This window comes from Rissa tridactyla, chromosome 2 (assembly GCF_028500815.1).
Source record: "Rissa tridactyla isolate bRisTri1 chromosome 2, bRisTri1.patW.cur.20221130, whole genome shotgun sequence".
Lineage (NCBI taxonomy): Eukaryota > Metazoa > Chordata > Aves > Charadriiformes > Laridae > Rissa > Rissa tridactyla.
This window is the reverse complement of record NC_071467.1, coordinates 105,848,240-105,870,447: the sequence shown is the minus strand read 5'-3', so window position 1 is coordinate 105,870,447 and position 22,208 is coordinate 105,848,240. Positions and strand designations below refer to the sequence as shown.

Here is a 22,208-nt window from a genome sequence, read left to right as displayed (position 1 = left end):
ACTGAGTACCTATTGAGAATGCACAATGCCTACCATACTAATGAAGGCTGAATGTACCTTGTCCATCAGCTTCACGAAACTTGTCAGAAATTTATAGTGGGGTTGGGTTTTTTTGGGGGGTAGAGGAAAAAAAAAAGTACTAAACCAGCTTGCACACTACTGCTTGTCATTGCGTTCTTGTGATATGAAAAATCCTGTGTATTTCTATAAGTAAAACTTTGCCATACTTTCGCCCTTTTAAGTGCAACCTAAAATATTGCATGGCGCCAGTGCAGCCAAGTCCGCACCGGGGAAGGGCTTCGCGGCAAAAAGGGCCGGCAGGGGGCTCCTTTGGGGGCTTTTTGAAGCTGGGAAAAGCGGCTAGCCTGTGCTGGCAACCGGCAGCTTGTGGGTGGGCTGCTGAGGGGCCGGCGGCAGACCTAAGCAAGGCATACTCGCTGGCGCCAACCGCCCCCCTCGAAAAAAAGCCTTTCAGAAGCGCAGCGGCCAGGTCGCTGGACACTGAGGGAGGAAGCAGCGAGTGGGCGTCACCCAGGGCATCACCTGGGAGCACCACGACAAGGGCAGGCTCCCTGGGTGGGCGAACGGACCCGGCAAATGCAGTGCGACACGACACGAGTCAGGGCAAACAGCACGTGGGTGTCAGCCGGGTGTGGGGAAGGGCACGCAGGAAGGAACTGAAGCTCTGCCAGCTCGGCTGGTGAGTCCTCTTGGTGGTCATCACCCTCTTGGAAGGAGCTTAGCTATGGTCTCCACCTGGCAGAAGGTCATGTTTTCAACCCCAGCCACAATGGATGTGGGAACCCAGACAGAGCTGCCACAGAAACATACAGCCGTCCAGGTCACAGGCTGCAAGGGAGTGCCGGAGCCTTTCACTGGTAACGGGTGGCAGCTGTGAGAAGTGCTGTGGCGTTGTGAACAGGTGAACGATCTGCTCGGCCTAGTGGCAGAGCTGCGGAGAGGAAGCTGAATGGTTAAGGTGCATTAGGGAGGCTGAACATGAAATAGACTGGTGGAGATAGTCTTCTGCTTCTCTTGAAACAGAAATGGGGGCACCTATCAGAAACTAACCAGGATCAAGGGGTCCTGCCCCTGTCAGGCAGAAGCCTAAATGAAAAGAGTGAATGGAGGTAAGTTCATGGTTGGGGCAACAGGTGAACTCCCTGAGATGCTGAGAATAACAAGAAGGGCTTCTACAGGTATGTCAACCAGAAAAGGAAGGTTAAAGAAAGTGTACCCCCTCCACGATGAGCAAGAATGGCAAACTGCTAACAACAGACAAGGAGAAGGCTGAGGTTCTCAACAACTTTTTTGCCTCGATCTTCACTGCCAGCCTCTCTCCTCACGCCTCCTGAGTTGAAGGACTGCAAGTCGGGGTCCTGGAGGACAAAGTCCCTCCCACTGTAAGTGAAGACAAGGTTCGTGACCACCCGAGGAATGTGAATATACACAAGTCCATGGGACCCGATGAGATGCGCCCCAGAGTCCTGAGGGAATTGGCTGATGTAGTTGCCAAGCCACTCTCCATGATATTTCAAAAGGCATGGCAGACAGGTGAAGTCCCTGGCGACTGGAAAAAGGGAAACATCGCACCCATTTTTAAAAAGGGTAGAAAGGAGGACCCTGGGAACTACTGCCCTGTCAGCCTCACCTCTGTGCCTGGGAAGACCATGGAACAGATCCTCCTAGAAGCTATGCTAAGGCACATGGAGGACAGGGAGGTGACTTGAGGCAGCCAGCATGGCTTTACTAAGGACAAGTCCTGCCTGACCAACCTAGTGGCTTTCTACAATGGAGTGACTGCATCAGCAGACAAGGGGAGAGCTACGGATGTCACCTATCTGGACTTCTGCAAGGCCTTTGACACGGTCCCCCACAACATCCTTCTCTCTAAGTTGGAGAGATACAGATTCGATCAGTGGACTGTTTGGTGGATAAGGAACTGGCTGGATGGTCACATCTAGATGGTATAGTCAATGGCTCAATGTCCAGATGGAGAAGGGTGACAAGTGGTGTCCCTCAGGGACCCATACTGGGACCAGTGCTGTTAAACATCTTCATCAATGACATAGACAGTGGGATCAAGTGCACCCTCAGCAAGTTTGCAGATGACACCAAGCTGAGTGGTGTGGTCGACATGCCAGAGGGATGGGATGTCATCCAGAGGAACCTGGACGAGCTAGAGAGGTGGGCCCATGCAAACCTCATGAAGGTCAACAAGGCCAAGTGCAAGGTCCTGCACTTGGGTCAGGACAATCCTCATTATCAATACAGGCTGGGGGATGATGTGATAGAGAGCAGCCCTGTGGAAAAGGACGTGGGGGTACTGGTGGATGAAAAGCTGGATGTGAGCCAACAACGTGCACTCACAGCCCAGAAGGCAAATCGCATCCTGGGTTGCATCAAAAGAACTGTGGCCAGCAGGTTGAGGGAGGTGATTCTGCCCCTCTACTCTGCTCTCCTGAGACCCCACCTGGAGTACTGTATCCAGCTCTGGATCACTCAGCACAAGAGGGACGTGGACCTGTTGGAGTGGGTCCAGAGGAGGGCCACGAGGATGATCCGAGGGCTGGAGCACCTCTCCTATGAGGACAGGCTGAGAAGAGTTGGGGTTGTTCAGCCTGGAGAAGAGAAGCCTCTGGGGAGACCTTATAGTGGCCTTGCAGTACCTGAAGGGGGCCTACAAGAAAGCTGGGGAGGGGCTGTTTGCAAGGGCATGTAGCGACAGGACGAGGGGCAATGGTTTTAAACTAGAGCAGGGTAGGTTTAGGTTAGACATTAGGTGGAAGTTCTTTACAATGAGGGTGGTGAGACACTGGAAGAGGTTGCCCAGAGAGATGTCGGAGGCCCCATCCCTGGAGACATTCAAGGCCAGGCTTGATGAGGCTCTGAGCAACCTGGTGTCCCTGCTTACTGCAGGGGGGTTGGACTAGATGCCCTTTAAATGTCCCTTCCAACCCAACAAATTCTGTGATTCCCCTGAGTGATTCTATTCTATGATTCTATGACTCCCCCCTGATACTGAGTCATTGAGTAAAGTTGGGAAGATAACAGTGGAAACGTTTATTCAGATGCTAAGGTACTTACTCACTTACATATCTCATGTTGATGGTTTAAGAATTAAAATTAATTGCTTAAGTGAAATAGCACTACGGAGCAATTCCTTTTGTTTATTATTCAGAAATATTAGGCCTTTTTATCACTGCCATTGATTGATAGGCTAAGACTGACCAGCAACAAGGAAGTGAAGCCTAGAAAAGAACCACCTTTGCAGGTGAGGTTAAACGCAGCTCATGTGCCTTCCACACAGAGGACTCAAATACAGGACTGAAAGTAACCAGGAGTTACCACATCTTAACAACTACACGCCTGAGCTGTTGCTGAAGAACCTTCTCTTGGAAAATCCCTCTTGATGGAGACTCTCCAACCATGAAAGAAGATGTGTGTGATAGGAGAGGTGGGGGGGCAGGAGTAAGTTAGCGCTTCAGGCTTTTTTTGTTGTTCTTGGGTGGTTTTTTGATGGTGTGGGTTTTTTGGTTTTGTTTTTTTTTTTGCCTTAGTACCTTTGTGGCTGGAAGGCTAGAAGCAAGCCAGGTGACTGTACAGCCTCTCTGATAGTCAGTTAATTGTTTCTTATACTGTAGGCCTATAATAAGGATTTGCATGTAAGTATTTACAGGTGTTTAGCAGCAAATTATTTTAGTGAGAGGTAGAAGATAAGGTTGGGGGAAGCACGCATCCTGGAAATGTCAACGCTATTAAAGTTTTGTCAGGCCAATGTCCCCAAAGTGAGGCCTTGCTGTTTGATGATGAAGGAAAACTGAGTTTCAGAAAAACAGTGTGGAAGATGGTATTTTGCAGCTGGGGATAGAGCAATCTGCTACCCTGCTTCTTGCAACACCCCTAGCACTCTGACAGGAACGTACTTCATTGTATTGCTTTTGGCTTTTAAAATTAATCCTTTAGTGCAGTGCTTGGAATGGCAGAATAAACATAATAAGCTACATCTGATAAATGAGAGAGTGAGGGGGTTTTCTTGCTGTCTTTATGGCAGTGTGTGAGAGTCTGCACTGATAATGGTAATGCACTTCATGCATGTAAGTGCCCCCCGCTCCCTTTTTTCCCCACTTGATTTGGTAGTCTCCTGTATTAATATACTTCACCATGTAATTGTGCTTTTAAAGTTGCCTTTTTTTTTTTGCATAGTTTAAGAATATAACTGGACTTGCACACTCAGGATTTCTTAAATTCAGGAAGGGTGTGTAGCTGTTCTGTGCTTCATGTGTTAAAGGCAGAATTTCCATAGCCTGCAGGGTCTGTTGTAGTGATCTGCCAGTGATAGGAAATTAACATTGCCTTGCTTCACAGGGACTAGGTGTTCACCTTTCTTTCTTTTTTCTTTTTTTTTTTTTTCCTGCCCATGCTACTATCTAATTACCCTGCGGGTACAGACCTGTGTGATAACAGAATTGAGATAATTAATTGCTTGAGGCATAAAGTGACAGGTTGATTTGCAGTAATCTGATGGACAGGTGTGGTGATACAGCCTGCTTCCAGTGCACCTCCATTGGAAAAGACCTGAGGAAATTAAGCAGCCTCAGAGACAGAGGAAGGGAAGCTGCTGTTATGTCTTTGTAGCTCCTTAAGCTATATAGACACTCTCTTAGCTTTGGGGATGCATTTAGGAATGCATATATTTAATTTTGGGGAATGAGAAAGAGAATGGTGGTGTATAGAGAGCGCTCTATTAGGTTTACATGTTCAGGAGGCACTTCTGGAGGTTAGCTTTTTTATTTATCTATCATTCTTGCATTGACTTACTGAATGACAAAAGTGGTGCTGATACCTTTTAAGCCTAAACCACAGAAATTAACAAAAAAAAAATGTAGAGTTGAGGTCATCTTTTTTCTTCACAGTTTGTTGAAAGCTGTATGCCTGTGGACGGAGTGAAAAAGTAAGTGATCATGAATTCAACCTGCAGACTTAAGTTTTTACTTGCAATTAAAATGCTGTTCTTGAAGGAGGTAATTTTAGTTGGGTAAACTGTGTAATCCTGCAATGCAAATGAATTTGTAGTTCTTCCTTGCGTTGAAAAAAATCATTAGACCATATATAAAACTTCAAACATGCCATCCTGCCCTCTTGTCCCTTGCCTACCATTCTCAATCTGTATATTTGGTAAGCTCTTTCCCACTGATCAATAGAAGGAGTGTATTTATAGCTGTCTTTTTAGTTAAATGGGTTGGCTTCCTTTTCCCATAGGTCTTTCTATACTTGCCCTTTTTCTGCAGCTAGTACTACTAAAATTCATTTGAGAAGGTAAGGTGAAAAAAGAAGCCACTAGGGTGTAATTCAGTGAGGGCTGTTTATATTTGTATAATATTGTCTTGTTGGATATGAGGGTCTCTGCAGAAATACTTCCTCTAGCAGTGTTTGTGGTTGTGTTTTTTTTTTTTTGCATAAATAAAAACCTAAATAAAAAAAAACCTAAGCATGTTGCACCTTCTGTCTTTCGCAGACAAAAACTTCAGGTTTTTGCAAGGCTTCTTGGTTGCCAAATTCGGACACTTTTGTGTCCTGATCACCCATGTTCATCCCCATTAATACATTTTGAGGCTTTTTTCTGCTGTCATGTTTCTGTTTTAGTGGTTCAGCAGGTGGCTGCAGTTGAAAGTAGCCCAGGGGACACTTCCATCTGGCTTGCCACCTTTTCTGTGGAGGGGATGAGGAGGGCCCAGACAGCTGTGTGGTACGTTCTGCACCTCCTTCCAGCCTGCTGGTCAGTGTCAGGTTGCCGATACTGCTTCTTGTCCTTGCAGAAGTGTCTGTCTCCTCTTCCTTCTCTCCTCTGGTAGCTACAATGTCAGTAGCTAAGTCCTCTGTGCTGGCTAGCATAAATCCTCCTGTTTCAGGGCAGCAGCTGGATTTGTAGTGGCCAGTGGAGATGAGTTGATGCTGTCAAGTTGGTAGTTGTGGGGGTGGGGGCAATTGAGGGCATCCCACTGGGAAGGAGGGAGAGGGGAAAAGTTGGTTTTCAGATCTGAGGCTGGGCTATTGTAGTAAATAATCCAGTATTCATGGAGCCAAGACAGATACTGTAGCACCGTGTTTGGGGTGCTTATCTGCAATGTGGAAGCAAAGGAGGGCAGGAACTTCAGCCTGAGCCTTCCACGTCACAGGAGAGCGTACTGGCTTAGAGGTCCTATGGTCTTCCCTCTTTGTATGCTGTGAATGCAGACTCTCCCCTTCCCACTTTGGTACTTTAATATGAACTACCAGGAGAGACTGAGAGGTGTTCTGGCCAGGCACAGCTCGAGCATTCCTGGCTGTTGGATACCAACCACAAGCTAATGGATTACTCAATTAGAGGTTTCTTCTGAAGATGGGGTGGTTTGTAACATGTAGCTCTATCAGTGTTAGGCTCTGTACCACATCATGGGCACCCTTTTGCCCTTCCTGGGGCTAGTGAAGAGGGAGACATGATCTGTGTTGTGCAGCCTTACATGATTTTTCCCCAAGTAATAAAGGAATTAGTCGTGGAAACACAACTTGTGTGCATCCAGGGTTTTATTTTTTCTAGCTTTAATGATTAATAGGCGACAGTGGCTTGTTACAAGATACTTTCCTGGAAGTTAGTGTCCTGAAAATAGTAACTATGAGAGCAAAGAATATCTCTGTGGGTATTGTGTGCTTGTGTGTCTGGGAACAGGTTATTTCCTGAACATATGTGTTAGGTTTTGTTTACTTGGTCTGTCTGAGCCTTTCCATAGTGTTTGCAATCCAAATTTAACAAATTGTTGGTGTTGTACTTTTGCCAGGTTATGGCTAATTTGCCTTTTTAAAATTATATTTATACATGAAGAAATTTCAGCTGCCTGAATTTCAGTAACAAACTGTTCCCTTTGGGTTTGATGAAGCAGTTATTGTCTGATTTCTAGTTCATAAACAAACAGCCTGTTGCTATGGTCAAGAAGTGAGAGCCTGGAACCTGACTAGTTCTGTGGTTAAAATCATTGCTGTTGATTTTAGTATGTAATCAATTTAATTTGTGTTTGAAAAAACTCTGAAAACACTTCCTTATGAACACAAGGTATCTCACTTATTTTTAGTAAGCCTTTCCTAAAGTGTGCTGTCTTTTTTTTTTTGCAGTCATTCACTTATTCTTGCAGCTGTCAGCAACTCTCATCCTTCAGAATTATTTTTATTTTCAGTTGAGACAGATTTGATTTGGAAGATGAAAAGTCAAGTACAATTTATAATCTATTATTGCAGCTTTTGGGAAACCTGGCATTGCCAGTGACAGTTTCGATAGGTTAGGGATTTAAGATCAAACTCTGGGGAGGGTGTACATTTTTAGTAGTAGGCTGGATTTTAAGTGATAAATTTTTAGATTAGTAGATTTCAGTCAAAACTCTGGGCTTGTTATTAGTCTGTTTCTTAAATTTCCTCTCTGCTTTCTCCTGTCTAGTCCAAATACTGAATTTTTTTAAGCATCTAAAAAACCTACTATTCTGTTTAAGCTGCTCTTGCTCTTTGGCTATGGTTTGAAAGCAAAATTGTGGTTTTTAACTACCAGCAATAGACCTGTTTTAGAAATGCATCTTCAGTCTGTAAGTAAAATATAATAAGTAAATATTGGCAAGTCTCATAGACTTTCTTTAGAAGTTACTACTCTGGAAAGAAGTGACTGACAATAATTCTGTAGTCGTTTTCAAGAGTTCCATGTTTTGTGCTTTTTGTAATCTTGCAGGTGTTCCATTTCAGCAGATACTGAGCAGTGACCTCGCTGCAGCTTGAATCCAGCTGTCCTGCATTATTTGGAGAGCTCTTCATGTTCTGCAGTATTTTTATGGGTGCCAATATTCCTTTACTTGTCTTGCTTTTTTCTGTCTTATATGCTGTGGTTACTTAAAATATTTTGGAGCTATCCTGTCACTCCTTTGTCTGCTGTACAAAAGCATACTTAAGTGTGTAGTCTTGAGTGTTAAGATTTGTCTGTCTATATTAAATTACGTATGTGTTTCAAGATGCTTAATGATGGGGCGGGGGAAGAAATAGGTTTAAGTCTGGCTGGAAACTCAGTTTTCTTCTGTAGAGTTCTTGCTTTTGAGGCTTAAAAATTTTGCATTTTCTGTTCAATATTGTGCTTTTACTTCTGTGCTGCTTCATGACATTTGGTTCATTTGTGATTTTTCCCCCCCCACCCCTTGGTAAACTCGGACTTGTCTCCAAGTAGTGGCTTTCCTGAAGCACAAGTTTTTTATTGTTAGCATTGATGAAGTGCATCATGGGATTTGTAGTTCTCTTTAAAGAAACTAATCTAGAGGACTCATGCCAGAAGCCAGCTAGAACTCCAGCCCCCAGGAAGCACAAGAGTAGCTTTTGCTGTGAGTATTCTTTTGTCAAATACCTGCTTTCTCTGCTTTGCAAAGGTATTTTGAAGAAAAGAGTAATTTTTTAAAATGCAGTTTTTGACTTTTTATTTCTGTGTAGCTGAAACACTTTAGCTGTTTCCTGTGTGTATGCATGTTGTTACTCTCAGTTTTATTTTGAAATGGATGCCTATTCTGTCCTGACGAGATAATAGCCATTCTTTTTGCATTTTAGGGGCATAAAGTGTGTCAACAAGGAGACCTTTCCTGAAAGCTAGAGACTAGGTTGTGAGGCAGACCAGATTTGATTATGGCCTGCAGGAGATAGTGTGCTAGTCCCCAGGAAACAACATTTGGGAGCTAATTGGGAAAGAGTGGCTGTGTTCAGCTGTGACATCTGGAATCTGCAAGTACAGAACAGTACTTCTGGGGAAAACCTGATTGATAGTCCAGTTTAAGATAATAGTATCAAAATAGTCAGTGATCGTGTGCCTAAAGAAACGTGTTTCCATGTTGCCAGAAGGAACTGATAAATAATCAAAGTATCTTTAAGAATTGTTTTTTTAATGGTTTGGGCTCTTTTGAGGAGGGGAAAGCACTGTGTCATCCCTAGTTGGGGATTTACTTTACATATTTTTTGGACATACACACATACATTACATCCTGGAACAATTTCTTTCTCCTTCAAGTCTTTCAAGGAAATGGATGCTTCTTTTACAGTTTGTTTCTAGAGGGAACGTTGCCTGCATTAACGTTTTTGGGTCGTTCAGTTTACTTGCTTTGGCTTACCCATGTGGGTGCTGTTACAGTTATATGTAGTTATTCCCTAATGAAGACCTGTAAAGCTGAGAAGGGAAAAACATTTCAAAATAGAGTAGGAGTGTTCAAGCAGGCAGAATTTTTCCCTTTGTTGTACTTGAAGTGGTGAGGGAAATGAAGCATGTGTGCAGAGCAAATAAAGGTTTTCCTATGAGTCATTAACTATCTTTTGACAGCTCTCAGAAGAGTGGTGAGCTTGCTCCATTTATTTCTTAATGACATGAAATTGTGCACCAGTTTTATTTATTTACCATGACCATGAAATTTCCTGTATGTGCTAATAGATTTGGGAGTTTCAGTTCAAGTAACTCTGACTTACTGTATTCAGAACTGAAGTTCTGCACTTTCTGAAAGAAAAGTGTTACGCTCACGCGAAGATTGAGTGCAACTTCAGTGTTGTATGGCTGATATAATGAAGTATTTCAGGTGTAGCTGGATACATTAGTTAAGGAAGAAATTTAATTATTTGGAGAAGTGTGAACTCACCTGAGTGAGGTTACAAGAATACAAACTGAGGATTTCACAGATTTAGGGATGTTGCCTAGAGGCACAGGCAATTTCCTAGGTATTGTAATTATTGCTGAGCAGAATTCAGCAAGAGAAAAGGTATTCAGGAGAGACACGGTCAGTGGGAAAGGAGAATAATGAAAATACTCCTGCTTAAAAGTGGTATGAAAAGGCCTGGAGAAAAAAGGAAAGAGCATTTCTGGGGTGGTATTTTTGACCTGCATAGGTCTTTGAATATAGAGTTCCTGGGAAATGCCATAGTTGTGATCACTTTGGGGCCACAGAGCCTACGTATGCTGTTATGCCTTTGTGTTGATCAAGATTAGGAACTGGCAGACCTGAGTTATGTGTTGTTTTACCCAGACTGTTCTGTACTTCAGGAGTAAAAATATCATTTCTTGATTGTGTTTTGGCTCTTTTGGTTATTTGTCTTTTGCTAAGAATCAAGATTTTATTTTTAGGGTGATGTATTTGTAATGAAAAAAATGGGGGGGGGTAATGACAGATGAACTTTACACATACCAACTTCAGCAAGATACTCTGAAGAATAATACATTACTTGGCTATAAGATGTATACCAGGTGGTGAAGTACTTCAAGATGCCTTTTGTATTTCTCTTCATTATTTGTAGCTGAATAATTTTTTTAAGGTGTGCTGTATTCTCTTAGTTACCTGTGTTGTAGCAACGAGATTATTGATTAATCCTGAATAGCTGTATACAAATTTGTTTCCCAACCAAATGACCGAAACTTTCTAAAGGGAAAGAGAAATATGCTAGCTCACTAAAGAAAAACCCAAAGCTTTTCTTTTATGAATTCTGGTATTCATATACGCAGCAGTGCTCCCAAAAATGTGATGTAATTTTAGAAACCAGTCCTCTGAGTACCTCCTCCTTTATTGCTAGTTTACTTTTACAGGTGTAGTGAAACTGGATTGCTGCTGACATTTCAAGTATGTTCATGCACAAATATATTTACCTTCCTTCCTCTCTGTTACATTATATGTTGCTGTGGTATCTGGGCAGTTTGTGATCCTTCTCAAAGTTACTTAGCTGCATGTCATCCCAATCTTAAAAAAAAAAAAAAAAAAAAAGGTATCTAAATTTTAGAGATGGTGCACAGCTGCATGGAAAAACTAAACCATTTGTCCATGTTTCCCAGAGGTCTGTGGTGAGGCAGGGAGCTTTTGACACTTCCAAGATCCAGTTGGTGGGTTGGTACCTGAAATGGTTTGTGTCTTATCTCTCTTTTTATCTAATTTTGTGTATAGCCTCTCTGCAAAAGAGGTGGTGGCAAACTTGTGAGCAGTAATGAAATGAGAGAACTTCAAAGCCCAGGGATGGATTTAACAGGTGGAATTTGAAAGTTAAGCCCCTGTTCCCAGTGCGTCATTTCCTTCCTATTAATGGTGCCTAGCACAGCTCACGTTGTTTCATAAGTTGTTGGAACAACTGATGTTGCTTGTCAGTGAGCCATGTCACTCTGTACGTGGCAGTTTCCCAAATTACCCACTCTTCAGTATAGTGGCGCTGATGGATGTAACATGCGTGATAGCAGGATAGATTTGCTTGTAAACTCCCAGTAGCTTTGTGGCCCAATAGCCAACTCCCATTGCCTCCTTAATCTGGCCAGTATTCTGAGGTGGCAAGAACTCGATGAATTAATGTTACTCTTGTAGCTCTTACTAACGCCATCAGCTACTAGATTTCCTGTTTCTAACACTTTTTATGAAAAATGGGAATTTTGATGCTTCTGTAGGAATAAAACTGGGCTATTTATGTTAACTCTCACTTCTTTAGTTGAACTTTTTTTAACTTCTTTAGGCTTTTTTGGGGAGAATGTAGCTTTTTTTTTTTGTCCATAGTTTAGCAGAACAAGAATCTTTTTTCAGGCCCTCTCCCAATCATGATAGTTTTCAGCTTGCTGAAGAGACGAGTGTAGAAGAGTTTGACATCACAGATGCCGTTTTGACATCTAACTAAGATACTGTGTAAAATACAGTTGAGCAATGGCAGATCAAATGTGAATAACATCTTGGAAATACTAAAAAAACTATCCATCATAATGTGTATATTTGCTTTTCCCAGTATCTTTAGCTTCTCACACTAACTTTTTCCTGTTTATAAAGCAAATTTGCTTCAAAGAATCTGTATAGATGATAAAAACTACTTTTGCTGTTTTAGCATTTGGAAGAGAGTCATATTTCTGTGTGATGCAGGTGCCATTTCCATCCTGAACCTTCAGTGAATATTTTTGATGAAGAATAGTATCACGTTTGATAGACAATGGGGATAAAATTGTCTCTTGGCTATCTGCATGTGCACGTCTGGGGATGAAGGGGGAAGGGTGAAGAACATCTTTCAAAGAGAAAAAGAAGGGTGTGTGTATTCTGGGGAGTATCATATTAATCTAAAAGAGCTAGATACATTCTTTAAGCTTGACTTCTTGCTCTGGGAGGGAGTGGGGGGACGTAGTGTTGGGGGTGGGGGGAAGGTGGTGAACATTCCTGGAGGGGATTAATTTTGAGGTGACTCAAACAGACACTTTGATCCTTTCCATCTGCAGGTTGGCTTGTTTTAGCTTGTTAATATATGGATAGCAAATTCCCTCCTTCCTTTTATGTTTGGAAAATTGCTCATAGCCCACACATGGCTCTGTAATTGGGGAGAGATTGTTCATTCTTGCCTGCAGGAAAACATTTCTCTGTCTGCTGAGCTGGAGCTACAAACTAGATAGAGGGGATGCAAGAAAAATGCAGATGCGTAGAAGGGCTACACAACTCTTATTTAAGCTATGATTTTTGAAGAAATGACCACTAATCCATCTGCGTTTGCATGCCGAACACCATGTATTCTGCAGGATGAGGGAAGTAGAATTGCTCAGTAGTGCTCTTATGCCTCCCTGTATAGTGATGCGGTTGTCTGTAGGACATGGATACTACATAGAAACCTCAGTGAGTTTAGGGAAGTCTTCTTTATTGATAATCTGCAGTAGTTAAACTCTCTCATGAACATCATCAGGTTTTTGTGTTTCTTTCAATTTCAGACATCTTAAATACAAGAGGGAATTATTATATGTATCGAAGTGACCTAAAAGTAGACAAGGGTTTGGTGATATCAAATATTATGCTCTGTTTCTCAACCATGCTTCTTAAAGATTGTTGAACTTGTGTTCTGTTGAAGTTGTATACTCAACTTGCTCTTTTAAGTCAAGATTTTCTAAAAGTATCAGGATTTTATTCACACTGATTTTCTCAGTATTCTGCTTGGGTGCTTATCCTGCAGGTCAGATAGCAGGTTACAGTGTGATTTTATATCCTACCTCTTCCCCCACCCCAGAAGGTGCTTTGGAAATCTTTGTGTGCGTGCATGTGTCATTTCTCTCTGTGAGGGTATATCGTGGCACAAGTGACAATCTTATTTCTTGTTCAAGATACAAAATAGCAGCACATAACAACCAGAGTCCTGGCATAAGCTTATAGTATTTATTTACTGGAATTTTTCCCTGCATTGTTTATACATCTACATTTAAAGATTTTAGGGGCTTGCTTCGGCTTAAGAGTATTGCAGTTCGTTCTTTGGTTATTTTAAGGTTTCACAGAATTTTGTTCATAAACGTGATTGACCGAGGGGCCTGGTTGTGTTCCAGGATGAATAATTGCAGTCTACCCTCAGTTTTGATTAGATGCAACACTATTCCCTTATCTCTCTGCTTTTGCAGTTGGTGGCTCAGTTTGGCTGCTTTGGGGTCCTAAGGAAAGAATACAAGGAGTCTTCTCACCCACCTCACAGAGGCCTTTTTAAAAGAAACTCTGGGGGTGATTTAATCCCCCTAAACTCAAAGTAATTTTTTGTCATGCGCTGGTGGCTGGGCCTCTGCTAGCAGGAGTTTTTGTATTTGAGGTTGAATTTGAGTAAACCAAGTAAAGCATGTTTGGGGTTTTGTGTTTTGGGTTGGTTTTTTTTAAGGTCTGAGAGGTCTTGCATTTTACCTTCATAGGTGATATGTTTGTGTGTTTAAAAAAAAAAAAAAATAATCTACAAATCCCATCATTTTACAGGAGCATTAAGTGGTTCCTAATAATTGAATTCCTTTCTTAACAAATGTCTCTTGAACACAAGAAGCCAATGACTAAAGCAAGTTGAGTGAGTGAAAGAAAATTAACTGTGTAATAGCTGCAGAAATTAGTTTTTTGAGAACTGTGTTAGATATCGAGACTTATTACACAAGGATCTTTGAAGGTCCTTAGAAGATGATTGCATGTTGCTGTCTCTGTGGAAATATTTGCTTCTAGATTTAGATAGATCAGCCAACAATGAAGGGGAAGTCATAGCATAAGGTCGTGGTGTAAGCAAGCACTGCTGTAGGTTACAAGGTACTCATTATAAGAAGGTACTACAACAAGCTCATGTTGTCTGTAATACTTGGAAAATCTGGGTGCCATAAGTAATAGCATGAGTTGGACAACTGTAAATGTAAATCTAAATTCCAGGTAGTCTGATTCTGCTAGAAATTTTCACTTCAATGACCTTGCAGGATCACCTTTCCTGCTTGGGAACTGGGGTCGCTGGAACACTGAGTTGCACGAATCAAATCTCAGTTCAGGGAGCCTTATGTTTGGGGAATACCTCGCATAAACCAAGAAGTCTATAAGTAGTCCTCTCCCTTTTCACGGGGGACGCTCCTGTTAACCACATTCAGTCGCAGGAGACAGTTAAACACAGCCATACTCCAAAGAGGCTGAGTAATTGAAAGATCTTAAATTTTGTGCAAAATGTCACTTTGACAAGACATTTCATTTAGTCTGAAGGCATCTGTCTGTACATGCAGCACATGCAACCAATAAGAGCAAAAAGGGCATCTACATGTTGTTGTACAGGTATTATACAATCGATATCTTGTGTGTGTGTGCATGTTTTGCATATAAAAGATTCATTTGTCATGCTTAAGTTTAGAGAGTACGGTAGTTCAGGTTACTAAATCCCAGGGTTTGGTTTGTCTTAACTTTAAAGGATTTTATTACTTGTTCTAAGAAAAAAATACTAAGCTCCACCCTTTATTGCTTGCAAACTGATTTTTTTTTTTTTTTTTTTTTTTTGTTTAAAAAGATCTGCACTGGTATTGATGTCTTACTACCTGTTCTGTCAGCAGTGGATTTTGATTTTGATTTTCACGGTTCACGTTGTTATCATGTGTAAACACAACATGCTGGGGGCTGCATGGGGAAGGGTTGGAGTCTCATGAATGCGTGGTGGTAGAATAATTGAACAGTTTCTAGAAAGTGAAAAGATGGAAAATTAATCGCAGCGAGGGGAGCGTGACAACTACAGTCAGTATACTAGTAAGCTGTGAATTGAACTTAACCTGAACTGAAAACTGGTTTGAACAGTTATCTGGCATTTTGCTTTCCTTTATGCATTTCCACTCCCTGTTAAACTCAGTGTAGAGCTAGACTGGAAAAACTTTAGTCCTAGTGGGATCCAAAACAGGACTGAAGTGAAATGTTGCCTTGATCCTCTGGTAATAATGCTGGGAAGCCTTTTCAGGTGCTTTGGGAAACATTTTTGTAGCTTGCTTAAGTGTTGTTTGATGTACAGAGGAGAAATGTATATACTTAGAGCACACCCATGTGGCCGTGTAGGGGTTAAAAGCTATTTAAAATTTATTTTAATGGGGGGAAAAAGGTTTCTAATTGTAGTGAAGTATTTTTGGAATTTGCCCTGTCAGTTAGTAACATTTCACTAATTAAAGCAACCCTTTGTTTAAACCAGGCTGACAACAGTTCATCTGGAGAGTTGGCTGGTGGACAAACCGAGGTATGTTCATTCCTCAGCAATTCCACCCATTTTGTATGCTGATGTTTCCGAAGTAATGCTTTTAACTTTTAAGAAAGTAATCGCATCTGTGAATTCCTTGTGGTTTCTCTGCTGCTGAGGGTTGCAGCCTATAAACAATTTTATTGCCTTAAGCCTTGTGTGTAATGAAAATTAGCAAATAAAACAAGCACACAGGCACTAGACTCTTTATGGCTGTAGGCATCAGGTTTGTTTGAATGGCAAAATTAAGGGATTATAAATTTTTTCTGAAAGAATGTTAGTAAGAGGCAGTTCTTTCTTTCTCTTGTTCCGTTTTTCTTGTGTATGCTCTTGCTCAGGAGAACAGTGTATGTTCTGGCTGTGGTTTGGCCAATAAGGTTTTATGTGTTTGTGGAAAAGTGTGTTTTCCTTCGGAAATTGTACATTTGCTGTAAAGGAGAGGGAAAGGGCTACATTGATCTATAGTATCAGGTTGAATAACAAAAACAGACTGAAAACTTTACAGATTTTCCTGCCCTGAACTGCATTATGTGAAAAAAGCCACATAATACTAAAAAGCCTACATACAAATCTTGAATAGCTAACTGTATGCTTGCGGATTGTCTTTGCCTGGTGCTGTGGTATCACTGGTTGCTCATTGTTGCTTGGTTTTGTCAAATGGCTTGTTGCTTGGTTTTGTCAAATGGCTTGCTGCTTGTAAAGAAGCCTACTTAGCCAGATTAAAGATCCTGAAAGAGTAAAACTTCTGATTGTCCTGGCATTTTGAGTGAAATCTGTCGAGTGATGTGTAGCTGCTGACTAATACTTTTGGGCTAGACTGAGACTTGGTAGCTTTCTTTTGAAAGATTACCTCTTCTTGTTTAATAGACGTTCAGAGGTACACCTCAAGTCTTGAAAAAACAGTATTTCTGTTTTCTCTTCATGACACCTACAAAAATATGAACCTGTAGATTTTCCTTGTCAGCAGATATGCAAACATACGTGTCCAGGCAGTGAAGATACTTCAGAGGTTTTATTTGATTTCAGTAGCGATATCGATACACTACATGCTGCGCAACGAAAAACGTAGTGGAACAATTGGATATCAGAACCAGGATGAGCCTTTGAAATGAGTGTTCTCTAGTGTCACTTGTATTTTGTTGTACATTCCTATGAAATTATTTCAGGTTTTGCCAAGTACAACATGGGACTGTTCCTTTTGTAAATTTCTGTGATCTAGAAAATGGCTTTGTTTGAAGAATCTGTTTTCTTTTTTTCTGTGTGGCAGAGGGAGCATAACTGTTGTGATAACGAATTAGATCCTCTGAAAGTGCAAGAAAAGAAATCTAAGCTACAGTAGAATAAAAATTACGAATGCTTTGAAGGAAACTGTCATCATTCTGAGAGAAAGGGGAGAGAATGGAGTGCTCTTCCAGTACACTAATATGAAAGTACCCTTGGTGCAACAGTCAAGAAAATGGAAACTGAAGAATCCTGATGAAGTGATACTGATGAGATTGGGGAGTATTCGGTAAGAGCAGTGAGGGTTTGTGGAGTTTTCTAGTCATTAGAGGAAGAATTCAGGGTTTAAAGTGGATTCTTTGGGCCCTTAAAAAGAATCATGAAAGTCAAGTTTAACATACGTTTTAGTGAGTTTTTCTTTACTCGCTGTGATAAAAGATCCTGATTTGAGTGCCAGTGAAATATCTAGGATAGTTATGTGGAAATTTAAAGCGACTAGTTGAGCTACAAGGAAGGAGCAGGTCAATTGAGTTAAGTAACAGTTGTGTTTTATGTAATTGTTTTTCTCAACGTAATAGTTTAAATATTTGTCCTTGGGTGAGGGAGCAAGTTAATCAGCTACAGAGCAGGCGCTGTATAATAACTTCATAAACGTCTATTGTGTTTGATATCCATTTCCACAAGCCCTTTCGTTCTTGTAGCTGAATGCGATCCTTGTGCTTAAGCTATTTTACATTATCCCGATTGATTCGCATGGCAGAGGAGAGGAACTGAAGTTCCAAGCCTCAGGCCAGTAGCAGCAAATCTTTTCCTGGCTGGGTGGGAGCACACAGGGCTCACAGTTAGTAGCAGCCTGCGCTAGTCAGTGACCACAATTGATGTCATTTGTCAAGGTGGCTGTTTTCTTGTATTCCTACTAGAGGTTAATGTTTGAATGAGAATAGCTAATCGGAAAGGTAGAGACCATTTGGATCGGCAGGCAAGGGTGTTATCCTATTGCCACGCTGTAACTGAAGCAACTTTGAAAATGGTTACAATAATAAGGTGGAGGTAAAGGTAACTTAATTCAAATTTTTCTTAGGTATGAAAATTTGCTGTTCAGCAGAAGTAGGTATAATTGTAATGATTAGCTTGCTACAGACACGTTGTTTTACTGTAACATGGTATGCTTTGCTATTGAATTTTTCTTATTCTCAGAGATCAGCATGTACATGTGAACTGAACATTATATAATTTACTGTGAGTTCCTCTTTCAAATAAAGGCAAAGCGTGAATCTGACATGGCGAGTGCTTTCTCTTTCTGTATGGCAAAATGTGACAGCATTTTGTGCTAGGAATGTCTGCCAGAGCCTGAAGAGCCTGTTTTCCATAGTACTGATTTTGGTACCAGAGTGGGAAGAATGGTTAGAGTTGGAAGCAGTGTGAAGATCAGAAGAGGAGCCTTATTTTGCTGTTTGCCACAGCAAGCAGTGTACCTCTTGTCATCAGCCTAACTCTGATTTCTCCTTAGCGTTTTAAAAATAGTTGTGCATAATGAAAGTGTTGTTGCAGTATGAATGATAGTTTTAACCAGGAAGTTTAGACACTGTTGCTTGGGGTGGTTTTTTTGCTTATTGTGTGCGGTTCATGTTCTTCAGGAAAAATACAAACTTACTTAGTACTAGCCTTTGCTCTCCCTCAGTTTCCTCTGATTTGCCTGTTAGGGCTTAGGTGAGCGCAGACTTTGCACAATATAATCTGTGGTTAGTAGCATTAAGGGAATATGATTGAGACTTTTTGATTTAGTATACTGTTATTGCATGATGAACGCTTAGAGGGATGTGTTCAGAGTGTTTGGTACAACTAATCTTGTAATACAGAGGAAAATAAATAGAGAAGGAGTGCAAAATCTACAGTTGCAAGTAGAGTGTTTTTCATCAGCTTGTGTTCCCATAGGCTCATCTGACAAGACCACACAGAAACACCGGGGAAAAATACAAAATAAATGGCTAACCACAAGTTGTCTGCTGTCTGATTAAGTAATGAAATTACATCCTGGAGCAGGATTGTTGAGTAAACATTTCTGTTTTTTTGGAGTGGCACTTAACATTATCCTATAAAAAATTTTTGTAGAAATCTGTGTAATACTAGTTTGGTTCTGTTTCCTGAAAAAGGTTTGTTATAACTTGATGGTAAAAAAAATGGCAAAGCTTCAGTAAAATAGCAGCAAAATAGTGAAACTAGATGTTACGAAAGAAATGAAGTTCTACCCAAAAATGCACAGTGAAGATTTTCATATTCCACATTGGGTTCTCCCCCACTTCTTAAATTCCTGAATACAAAATTTTGTAAGCCAAATTTTTTGGATCCTCAGGTTTAATAAAGTGCAGAAAATGTGCCTATTTTAAGTTGTTATATGGAAGATACTGTTTTAGGTTACTCATTGGAACAGTCTTGACTATATGAAGTAAGATAACCTCATAAAACGAGGAAATAGTTAAGGACATAATTCCACACATGCAGAGTGCTGTTTTCTAGATGAATTACTATCATTAGTGCAGATGGTAATCTGGATGGGATTGCAAGTTAAGATGGTGCTGTTTACGTACTGAACCAGGAGTGTTTGTAATACCATTGCTTCTAGCCTAGGAGAATAAATTGAAGTATGTACTTTGGGTGGGGAGCATAGGTGTTGAGTGAAGATGTATTGGCCACAGATGCTGGTCTGCACTCTGTTCCCTGCTCAGTGTAACTCTAGCTTTCAAAGTATAGTGGCCAGTTAGACTTCATGCAGTCATTAATACTGTCTGTATCAGTAAGCCCACAGTGTTGTTAGCCTGGGTTGAAATAAAGTAGTTAAATAAGGATGCGTGTGGGGAGAGGAGGAAACTGAGCTGAGGTTGCCATTTTCCCATCCTATTGTGAATGACCTTTCATGAGATTTTACTGCAGACTTGAAAGCGTGTTATTTTTTTACTTCTTGAAGATGTAACATAGTGATGTTACAGAAGGCAGATCCTGATCGACAGTCATGGCTTCAGCTGGGATGGAGTTAACTTTCTTGCTGGCAGTTGTGTGGGGCTATGTTTTGGGTTCAGGATGAGAGCGGTGTTGATAGCACGCTGATGTTTTTGGTTGTTGCTAAGCAGTCAAGGCCTTTTCTGCTCCTCGTACCGTGCCACCAGTGAGTAGACTGGGAGTGCACAAAAAGTTGGGTGGAGACGCAGCCGGGACAGCTGACTCCAGCTGCCCAAAGGGCTATTCCATACTATATGACATATAAAAAGAAGAGGAAGGGGAGGGTGTTCGGAGGGATGGGTGTTTGTCTTCCCAAGTAATCGATATGCATGATGGAGCCCTGCGGAAAGGTGATAGCTGAACACCTGCCTGCTGATGGGAAGTAGTGAATGAATTCCTTTTTTTGCTTTGCTTGCATGCATAGCTTTTGCTCTATCTATTAAACTGTCTTTATCTCAACCCATGAGGTTTTTTTTCTCACTTTTACTCTTCTGATTCTCTCCTCCATCCCAGCTGGGGGCAGTGAGAGAGCAGCTGCGTGGTCCTAGCTGCTGGCTGGAGTTAAACCATGACACCGTGATATATGCGCTTTCAGCTGCTAAATGCACGTTTATGAAGTGTGCAACTATCAACTTGCTTACTTCTGTGTATTTCTAGCCTGGATGTTGGCTTTCTCTGGAGGATGGGGGGGAACAAAAGATATATCTGCGAGGTAGCAGTGCTGACAACAGAATACCTGCATGAACTCAGTGCCACAGTGATTATGTATTAGTGTGGCACACCTGCCTCAAAGCAGGATTGTGAGGGTCAGAGGGAAAGCTCAAGCTGTGTAGTAAAATATTCTATGTGAAACTGCTAACATTTTTCACTGCGTTAATATTAATAATATTTCTTCCATTTCTCAGTGACTGATTTAATGACATGCATCTTCATCCCTCTCAGCTGTTTTTCCTGGTCAGTGTTCTGGCACACTGCTGCTGCTGTCTGTCCTTGTTCTAGCCTGGGTCTGACCTCTTCTTTCACTTCTGCTCTCCCTTTCTCCACTTGCTTTGGAGATTTTTGGTAACTTTCATGGTTGTTTCTTTGGTGCGTGTGTTTGGTGGGGGTTTTTTGTGTATGTGTGTTGTGGTGGGTGTTTTTGTGTGGTGTCTTTTTTTTTTTTTTTGATTACGAGACATAACTCTTGGGGTAGCTCTTTGGTATTTGGCCTTGTACGTAGCTGCGTCATGTCATAGGAGGATTAGGTTGTACGTTGCTGCAGTGGTTTGTGCATTTGCTGCTTTTGTAAACAGGTTCATTAGGGACTATCAAGACAGAGGGAGGAAATCTGCATAGAACCATGTACTTTGCTTGATGTTTTTGTGTACCTGCAAGAATTCATCTGCAGTGGGAAGAGATTTGATGAGAGATTCTAGGTGAAGATGATTTCAAAAAGAAATAAAATTTAACTGTCAGCATTTCAAAGGTAGATACCTGATGTCTCTGAATTTTTACTTTGTTATGCCCTTCAACTTTTTTTCTGTGAGCTGAAGATAAACCAGGTATATTCAGAAATAGCCTTTTTTCACCCTGTTATTTAAAGACGTGAATTCTAATCTTCAGATGTCTAGCTCTGAACGTGTGGGAGTTCCAATCTTCGTGTAATAAAAGCAGTGTTGTAGTCTCAGAGATGTCAAGGCAGTTCATTTAACAAAAAAAAAAAAAAGAAAAAAAAAGCCATTGACAAACACTGAGCTTTCATGATGCACATAGCCCTTTGCTGCTTTCAGGCATTTTCCTTTGTACAGTATTTTCCCACACAGAACAAAGTGTTGGTTTGCCAATGAGATGAGGATGAAAAAGACAAGTTTCCCAGTGTCTGGAGTAATGATTGTCTTAATGGACTTTCCATCTGTCTCCTAATTGCTTTTAGACCAATACAGATTCATGTGCAGTGGAGAAATGAAGGTGTTGAAAAAAAAAAAATAATAATAATAATGCAAAGAACTGATGAAATGGAAAAATGTGAGATCTGCTGCTATTTTACATTACGAATCAGGAGTTAGCACAAGCTCCCCTGTTTGTCCCTGCTGGGAGGAGAGGGGATGAATCACTGCTCTTTACAGGCCACTGATTCCTAGGGATATTGGGACGAAGGAGAGCAGTGAGGATTTGGCCAGAGAAAGGCAGCCTTCTTGCCTTTCTCCAGAAGGTGTGCTGCTGTCCCTGCATCCTGCTGGAAGGAGTGTTGAGCCTGCTGATGGGCGTGCATTCGGACCCCCTTGGGCACTGTTTTTCTTCAGTGACTGTCACCCACCTCCAGGCAGACCCGGACCTATTGTTTCCTGAACTGAAATCTCAGCCAGATTATAAGGGGAAGGACTTGAAACTGTCTGGCAAAACAACAAATATGACAAAGTTCCTGTCTGTTATTTAAAGTTTGAGGTGGCCAACCTCAAACTGTAAAGTGGGGAGAGAGATTTATCTGACGATAAGGT

General features: G+C 41.3%; 1 protein-coding gene across 11 annotated transcripts in view; it reads left to right on the top strand.

Annotated features, from left to right (window-relative positions):
* The window catches only part of TNS3 (tensin 3), a 224,072-nt gene that overhangs the window by 33,091 nt on the left and 168,773 nt on the right, over nucleotides 1–22,208 (top strand). For 2 of the 11 annotated variants that reach the window (XM_054193540.1, XM_054193535.1), the window contains exon 2: nucleotides 15,469–15,513. The exons of 6 other annotated variants lie outside the window; for them this stretch is intronic. The gene's annotated coding sequence lies outside the window, so the exon portion shown is untranslated. Of the gene's footprint in view, nucleotides 1–15,468; nucleotides 15,514–22,208 lie in introns of those variants that run through there. 3 more of the 11 variants (XM_054193531.1, XM_054193529.1, XM_054193543.1) reach the window with 3 other exon arrangements.